Here is an 8,956-nt window from a genome sequence, read left to right as displayed (position 1 = left end):
AAGGTAAATGAAACAAAAGCTACACAGTCACAGAAACCATACAACCATACATTTGCCTTCAATGAGGAAGATGTTTCCTCAGATTGGACAAGGAATCATTCGATGGCAACACTGCTGAGAGACATGCCTCGTATTGAACCACAAAAAACATTCTCTTCTGCAGACCTAATTATCTGAGTTACAGCTACTCGGCATGAAGTCTCCCCTATCTGCTTGTGTTTCGCTGATGTATGTGCGAAACTGTCATTTTACCATTTTTGTGCTGCAAGTGTTCAAATGCTATAAAAATTTTTGCTCAATCCTTTAGTAACCTTTGTGAATTTTCTTTTTTTATTCTTTTTTTGAGCTTTTCCGCCTTTAATGGATAGGACAGCTAGGTGAGAAAGGGGAGAGAGACGGGGAAGACATGCAGGAAATTGTCACAGGTCGGATTCAAACCCTGGACCTCTGCGTCGAGGCATAAACCTCTATGTTTATGTGCACCTGCTCTACCCACTGAACCAACCCGGCCACCTTTGTGAACTTTCTATCTACGTTAATAATATGTATAGTACAGTCCATTTTCCTGATGGTACCTCAAACATGAGGGAAATAATTGTTGAGCTTGTGTAGTAAAATGCACTCTGTACACCTTAGGCCACACAGTTAGCCATCACACCTGTCAAAAACAATTAAGCCAATTAAATCCCCCATCACATATAAAATCCTTCTCACCTGTACAAATCCCTCCTGCCCTGGCCCCGCAGTACCTCTCCGACCTCCTCCATCCATACACCCCACCCCGAAACCTGCGGTCCTCAGACACTGGCCCGCTCTCCATTCCCCACACCAGACTCTGAACCTTCGGAGACAGAGCCTTTAGTGTTGCAGCCCCATCCCTCTGGAACACCCTCCCTGCAGATATCCAAAATGCTACATCCCTGGACATTTAAAAAAAACTCCTGAAACACCACCTGTGTACCACAGCCTACAACCTCCCTTTAGCTTAGCCACAGTAATTCTGTAAAGTGTCCTTGGGTTTCATGAAAGGCACTATAAAAATAAAAGTTATCATTGTTATTATTATTATTAAGTTATTAAAGACACATCATTCAAAGGATTAAATCAGGGGAGTGTTTAAAAAAAAATCATGCATCAATAACAAATGGACTGATCAAAACACTTCCACGGCTCATCTTACAGACATACACTGCACCCGCTGTTAAGAGCATCGCACATTACTGAGGTCTGGCACTTTTTCTTATCTCCCTTTCTTTTTAGAATTCAAAAGTGCAATCATCAAGGTTAGAGTCTAAAGCCAAACTCTCATTCACCCTCAAATTATATACATGCTCAGACTTAACAGAAAAAAAGACAGTGAGACGGTATCTGCAGCTTTTCTCACAGATAAGCACTTTTCTTTTTCTGCTGTCAAGCTAAAAGTTGTCTTAAAGCCTCTTCTTACTGTGGGGGTTAAACAGTAACATTAGTTTTTAAATGACCATTAACACAATTACACAATAGAGGAGATATATGTGAATGTGTCTGTCTGAACCAGGAGTTTAATTAACAGATTCTAATGTGGCTTTAAAAAATGTCCCACTCTAATATAGTAGCTTATTACACAGCTTTGTTGAATACTTGATTCTGATTTGTCCATCACAGCATTCTACAGTCTGTTTTTTCTGTATGTGACCGTTGCTAAGTTCAACAGACCGTTGCTATGTATAACAGACCGTTGCTATGTATAACAGGCTGTTTCCATGGATGGAGCTTGATCACAGACTCTGGCGGACCATTTTTAAATCAATAAAATCGTTTTTAAATCAGTATTTGTGCTCATACGGATGTTATACTGCTGATCAGCCGATCAAAGGGAGGTTGGGGAAACGGAGATTGCTATCAGCGCTAATGGCAACAGTTCAAACTTTAGTTAGCTCCATGGTTAGCTCACTCACCGGGGCGACCTGGCTTCCGCCAGAAAGCCGTGCTTATCAGCGATAACCGTCCCAACCAGGACGCAGGCAGGTAACCCCTGTATAAGTAGCCGTGTAATAAGCCTTCAGGCTGATTCAAGACCTGCATCACCCTGTCATGGTTTTAATTCGCAATAATCACCGGCTCCCTCTAAATTATACCTTACATATTGGCTGGACCCTGGAACCAGCAATGCTAACGTTTGCAACTTAAATTATAGCAGCTATACATTTAGTTTAACCCATTCCTTAATTCCTTACCTTGTATTGTTTTTGGAAAGGCTAAAAAAAAAAAAAAAAACACCCTTAAAACTCTTAAGATACCAAGGTTGCGTCCCAAATCGCATACTATGCACTACATACTCAATATGTACTATCGTTGAACATACTTATGTGTAAATAAACAGTAGTGTGTACCTTTTCGGACACTCTAAGCTGTAATTTTCAATGTCACTTCCTGAGAGCCTCCTTGCCAGTTGGATACACGTAACCATGGTAACCCCTGCCAACCTCAGCTCTAGGGGCATCGCCAGATAATGCTTAAATTACTGAAAAAGGTAAGCAACAAGACCAGTTGACAAAATTGTCGCAGTTGACAAAAATCACAGATTTTAAATATGTAGAAATGTAAATTAAAGCGTTATTGACGTTACAGAGCTGCCTTGGTTGCTGTCGGTTTGTCTGTTATGAACGCTGTCATTACTACAATTGCATTGTGGGATACTTATGCCAGCGTAGTGTCCAGTGTTTGCAAACTGTAATATTTCACCGGAAATAGTTTGCAATTCACGTACTGTTGGTTTCATACTAAGGTTTCGGACATACTAAAAAATCTCACATACTGTTTTAATAGCATGTTAGTATGGATTTTCGGACGCAACCAAAGTGCGGTATGCACATAGCTTCAGAATGTGGAGAAATCCAAAAATTGACAGGCCTGTTGTGTCTAGTTACGGTTGCTAAGCTATAATTGCTGATAAGCTATTTATTGGAGAAATGCTGTTCGAGAAATGCTGCTACTTACAGTAGATGCATCATTATTTGTTATTTTAACCGAGGCTGTAGCAATTCACTATGCGCTGGCATTTCAATCAATTCTCATTTCCTTTATCGTCATGTTCAAGTCAATGTTTTTATTGAAGCATCAAATTTGAGTCATCAAAATTTCCTTGCCTTTGGCCTCTGTGGCCTATTAGCGCAGTTGAGAGTGCTACTTTTGACATCTTCCTGCTGATGCAGCGCCTGAGAATTGTGGTTTGTTAGTGGAGCACAGAAACTGGCATTAGGATTTATCTATCTATTTATGTGGGGTGCAGAGCTCTCCCTGCCCTGCACAGGGTTAATAAACACCCTACTCAAGATTATTGACTGTATATTACTTAAATTAGTTTGTCTTGTGCTGAATATCTTATTCATTGCATTCAATGTAAAGCACTTTTGAAGTGCCTAATTAACTCACCTTTGGACAGGTCGCTAGTCCGTCTCAGAAATCAGAAATAGTTGAAAAAAGGTTCACCATGGAGACAACAAAGTTGAGGTGTCATATAACCATGGTGTACTTCACAACTTTCTAATACAGGAAAAAAGAAAAAGCCAAACCACAATCTATAATTAACCGACAGACATAAAGTCGTGACCAAATGCAAGGCTTTAAATGCTGAAAACCCAAAGGCTTTCTTTAACAGACCTCCAAATATTTAACCTTAGAACCCTTGAGCTGCACGACCAAAAGGGTCTAAAGAATAATGTTTAAATATCTTTAAAAGGTCCTATTAGCCTAAATCTTTCAAATATTGCAGTAGTGCTCTCTAAGGCCACCAGTATTTGAGCCAGTGCCCCCAATCTGTGCGAGTCCAACATAACAAGCTGGGTCACGGTAGCAACGGCGAAGCAAGGTAGTCCAGACCTCCGTCTCCCCTGCAACATTTTCCTGCACCTCCTGGGGGATCCCAAGGCAAGATAGATGAGATATATAATCTCTCCAGGGTGTTCTGGGTCTACCCTGGGGTCTCCTACCAGTTGTACGTGACTGGAAAACCTCCAAAGGAGGGCACCCACAAGGCATTCTGATCAGATGAACTATCTCAACTGGCTCCTTTCGACGGAAAGGAGCTGCATCTCTACTCTGTCTGAGCTCCTTACCCTTTCTCTAAGAGTGAGCTTGATTTATTATTAATAATTCATTTCATTTTGTGAGTTAAAAAAAAAAGCTTATGTCAAGATTTCAAGGAAACAAGATGAACAAGATATCTTAAATGATAATGTCCTCTCAATCATTATAAGCCAATACAAGAACAGTGAAGAATATCCGTTAAGATTGGTAATTCCTTTAAAGGTCCCATGACATGGTGCTCTTTGGATGCTTTTATATAGACCTTAATGGTCCCCTAATACTGTATCTGAAGTCTCTTTCCCTAACTTCAGCCTTGGTGCAGAATTACAGCCACTAGAGCCAGTCCCACAATGAGCTTTCTTTAGTATGTGCCATTTCTGTGTCTCTAGCTATTGAGGAGGAGAGAGGGCTGGGCAAGGTGGAGGGTGGGGGTGTGGCCTTGACCAATGCCACTTTTCTCGTTTGAAAGCCATGATGTCTCTCTCCCATGGGTGGGCCAAATTCTCTGGGCGGGCAAAGCAGAGAAAGGGGAGGTAACCTTGCTCCTTATGACCTCATAAGGAGCAAGGTTCCAGATAGGCTCATCTGAGCTTTCATTTTCTCAAAGGCAGAGCAGGATACCCAGGGCTCGGTTTACACCTATCACCATTTCAAGGCAATTGGGGACCACAGGCAGTCTGGGGGAACGCATATTAATGTTAAAAAACATCATAAAGTGAAATTTTCATGCCATGGGACCTTTAAAGCATATTAACTGGGTCTTCTCAGGACACCCACACACAAAGCAGACCACATTCAGACAAGTCTCAGAAGCACCATTGTCATTTTACATATTCTGCAGCAAGCCTACTTTCAGATTTAATTGAGAGCTCTGGATTCCCAGAAAAATCGTGGACCTCATGGACTGCAGGCTCATCATGGTGGCCCAGCAGCAGCGAGCGTCTACAGGGATTTGTGGTTTGGGATTACAGTAGAACACAGACATTGTTCTGAAGCAGCCAAGAAGAGCAGCCAGTGACTGAAAAGAAATAAGACCAGTTGGAGTGGAAAATATAGAAATCTATCTTTTGACTATTCTAGGAACCATATGTTGGCATAGCAAAGGTTGCATAAGTTTATATATAAGTCATATGAATGTAAACACCTTGTGTGAATATTCCTATTTCATTCATACAACTTGATTTCTTAAGGCCAAATTGCTGTCATTTTTCAATTTGAGTCTTATTTTTTCTTTCAAGTTGACTTGAGAGCAGTTTCTTTAGTTTCTTGTATAACATGAGTAAGGCAGTGTCAGTCATAGAGTAAAGAAATCACAGTTATGTAAATATTATTTTAATGTTTCCATGGAAATGTTGGAATAGATTTTTCAGTCCAAGGTACATATTTGCAGCTACGGTGAAGTTACCAGGCATGGTTTGATCAGAATCAATCAGCATGAAGCCAAATGCCTGGAAAATAGTAGTATCTCTAGGACTCATTTTCATGTCGGACCATTCTGCTAGTTGCGATTTACATTCAGTGCCAGTGTTGGAAATACTGTGCCGTTAATGGAAAAAAGGGTGTGGACGCTTGGATGGTAGATGGTCCTGTCCGTCTTTCAGGTGGAAGACCAAAATTTGTGTCCTGTAAAAAACCTCCCACTGATTTGCACTTCTTTTTAAAAACATGACTACAATCTTTTCTCAGCCTTTACCAAGTCTTTTAGTTGCCTAGCATACCCTAATCATAGTTAATTTGCCATAACAATCATCTATGTCTAACCTTAATTATACCTAAAATGCTAACGCCACTTGCAAACAAGCTTACAATGACAATGCTAAAATGCTGAGATTTAGCAGATATAATGTTGATCATATTAAGCCCCTTAGTTTAGCATATTAGCATGCTGCTAACATTTGTTTATTAGCAGTAAACACAAAGTACAGCTGAGGCTGATTTCTATGACCAAATACCTGCAATAATTCTTATTTTTCTTACTTTTTAGGGTGATGATGTCAAAGAGGAAACAGTAGGTCATCAAGTCATGTTAAGTGCATTTCTAGAGCACCATTGCAGCAATGAAAATGTTGGTATGAATATAAAATCAAAAGATAAATAAAAAATAAGATAAAGGACAACTGCAGCGAAGACATCCAGAGCTAATTTGCATGAAAGGGAGACAGAGGGAGAGTCTGTGTGATTGTGATTGTGCATGTGTACAGTATATCACTGCCTATGTGTGCCCAAACACACAATGGCATATCCACTAATCACATCCAGTCAGCCAACAATACCAGCACAGTCTGCAGGAGAAGAAAGTGCAGGTTGCAAGCTGTGCTGAATTTCAGTTCTTGAGTGTGGATTTGAAAACTGTCGAGTCTGAATCATTGACAAGGACAAGAAGCTTGTTCCAGAGGTAGGAGGCCCCTATAGGAACAGCCTCTGACCCCCCCCCACACCTGTTTTATTTCTGATATATAGATTTCCTTGCAGTCCTGCAACCTGAGAGTGAACAGTGCAGTTGGGCTTACAGGGAGTGAGTCAATAAATCATAGGCCTACAGTATATTGAGGAGAGGGACGGGCAATATCGTGTAGGTTATAAGTGGTATTTTACAGGGAGCCTGTGAAAACACAGACACGGACAGAAGGCTTAGATTTTATTTTCTGGTTTGCATACATACTGTGGCTGGTGAGATTTGATTATGTGAGATCTTTTGTTTGTGAAGTTCGGGTGCGTGTATGCATAACAGGAGCCAACTCTGAGGCAAACAGATCAACTTTTCTGGATTGATAAATGACATGGCAGGCAGCACCTTCTCATTCAAATTACACTGTTGCATATTGCTTTACATCTCGAGTCTAATCCATGGCAGTTGCAATTGTATGCATTTTTACTATAAAAAGTCAGAATGTCACAGCTGATTTGCATGGTGCTAAAGAGGTGGTAAAATGCTATTGGCAATAATTGCAATGGTACTGATAAGGAAAAGAGGGTTTCCTTCAATCCAATTCGTATTAGTCTAGATGGAAACAGGGATCCACGCGCACCCCCCGGCTTTTTTTATGCCACCTGATTTTTTTTAAATCCTTAATGTGTCTATTTTCAGAATCTGCCAGGTACCAAGCTGAAATAATGTCCCAAAGGCTTCATTTTTAACCCTTTGCTGCACCCGACCAGAACCCGAAAAATCTAAAAGTAAACAACATACAGAGACAAATTAACACATTTTTCCATACAATTCTGACCCCAGGAATTTAATGGAATGGTTATTTTTAACATTTGACAACATATTGACCCTATTTCTGGACAAAAAAATGGTCAAAGATGTGTAGAGGATCAACTATTTTCACACCCTGTTATTTCTTTATCATTCAAGTGTCTATTTTAAGATTAAATTGGGTACCAAGCTGAAATAATGTCCAAAATGCTTTATTTTTAACCCTTTGCACCAAACCCGAAAAATATAAATATGATATAAAGTGGCATAATTTTTTATGTAAACAACTTAGAGAGACAAATGGACACATTTTTTTCTACAATTCTGAAAGGGAAGTGGAGCTGCTGCCCCCGTGACCCGACCCCGGATAAGCGGACGAAGATGGATGGATGGAGTTTGAGCAATTAAATCAGAGGCATTGCTAAGTATATTACCTAATTCAAAAGAGGCTATACTGTACATGTTGTTTCAAAAAACTAGATATTTTCCCACATACTTTCTTCCGCACATCAAGGACCAGTTAGAAAATCAAACAGAAACACAACCAGAAATCTCCTCTCTATATAAAAAGGTTTTCAGTCCACAAGGTTGCTATTTTCTACCTGGGTTTAATTCAAAACTTTCTGTTCTCTTCTGCCATCCCTTACACCATATTATAAAGGCACTGATATTTCAAAAAAGCACAAATTCCACTGTCATTGTGCTGTGCTTAGAAGGCAAAGCAGACCCATGGTCCAATTTCCCCTTCATAATACCGTAAACATCTATTACATCCTTTTTGCTGAAACGACCAACACAGGAAGCCAGTCCAGATACTCAATTAAAAATTACTTCCTGGATGGTCAATACGGATTCCGAGGCTGCTTCAAGGCAAGGATCCAGCTAAAGTTCTTCTGCATTTAGGAAAGATTGTCGTGCCAGGCAAGGTGATGGAGGACTAGCTTAGCGAAAACAGCCTTAACTGTAAAGACTTAAGTGGCTGTATTTGACTAAAATTACCAAAACACCATGTTTGCCCATATTATTTACAAAGGGAAACACAACTGACGTTAGTTCAGAGCATAAAGTGATGCTTATCTTTTATAATATATATAATTTTTGGGGGCATTTTAGGCCTTTATTCGTATAGGACTGCTTAGACTTGAAAGGGGAGAGAGAGGGAACGACATGCAGCACAGGGTGGAGGTCGGAGTCGAACCTGCGGCCACTGCATCGAGGAGTAAACCTCTATATATGGGTACCTGCTCTATTAGGTGAGCTACCAAGGCGCCTGCTTATGTTATCTTTTCTTTACCTTTTAACTATTTCTTCAATCAGACATTTGGAGCAAATGGAGTCAAGGAGAACAAGAAAATGAGCAGTACCCAAGTTGATTGAATAGAAGTGACAATGTGTGTCACACTAGGATATAAATGGTAAGAGAAAGTGATAAACACGTGAACAGTTTCTGAAGATAATTAGGTTGTTAACATTAACATCTTTAGAGCAGATACATTCTAGGGTGTGATGTCAACAATGAGCCAGAAGAATAACATTTTATTTATAACATTTAATTTACTTCAGTCTGATTTTGATACAAATGCCTTCAAAAAGGGGTTGTCAAGTTCACTGTAATGTAATAACTCCCAAAGCAACAGTCTGCTATCAAAACTGGTCACCAAATCTGCCAGAAAGTAGCACATTCTTGAC

The sequence above is a fragment of the Perca fluviatilis genome, chromosome 21, assembly GCF_010015445.1.
Source record: "Perca fluviatilis chromosome 21, GENO_Pfluv_1.0, whole genome shotgun sequence".
NCBI classification, from domain to species: Eukaryota; Metazoa; Chordata; class Actinopteri; order Perciformes; family Percidae; genus Perca; species Perca fluviatilis.
Note: the sequence above shows the minus strand (reverse complement) of the source record.